The sequence below is a fragment of the Etheostoma spectabile genome, unplaced genomic scaffold (assembly GCF_008692095.1).
Source record: "Etheostoma spectabile isolate EspeVRDwgs_2016 unplaced genomic scaffold, UIUC_Espe_1.0 scaffold314, whole genome shotgun sequence".
NCBI lineage: Eukaryota > Metazoa > Chordata > Actinopteri > Perciformes > Percidae > Etheostoma > Etheostoma spectabile.
In genome coordinates, this window is record NW_022605583.1 from 1,144,565 (window position 1) to 1,145,257 (window position 693).

The window sequence follows — 693 nt, forward strand, 5'->3', positions numbered from 1 at the left end:
CACCACCTTCCCACCCTCCTCTCTATCCCCTTTATTTGCCCTCATCATTCCCAGGCCAATATATTCCCATTTACTGTGGCTGACAGTGGCTATGAACAGAGCTACAAATAGCTGTGGGTCTTTTAATGAGGGCACAAGTAACGTGAAGGTGAGAACATTGTGTGTGTGTTTGTTTGTTTTTTTGCTAGAAGGTTGCTGGTTCAAATCCCAGAGAAGTAAAAGAAGAGATGGCACACTACCACATCTCTCAAGACAAACCTTTTAATTCACAGTATAACTTAAATGCAAATGAAGTTTCCACAGCCCGAGGTGAAATCTCTAAATTGCATGTTTTTCCCAATCAACATCCCAAAACTTAGATATATTTTATTTGAAATGATACAAAGTGGAGAGTATCAGCAAACATAGTGTCAGCTGGAACCAATGACTTCAACAGTTATTCAGTTATCAAAAGATATGCGGATTAAGACTTGTGTTATAGTTTCAGCACATTGTTCCATTATGCATTTCTATAGCCTGTAAAATAATTTGGTACTTGCAACTCTGAGCTTCAGGATACTTATTGTGTACTTAAGATTTGTAATGATATCATCCAGTACTGTAAAGATGTGTGGATGTAGAAAAGAATACCTACAGAATTGTATACAGTTGGGTTCGAAAGTTTGGGCACCCCAGGTAAAAAATTGTATTAAT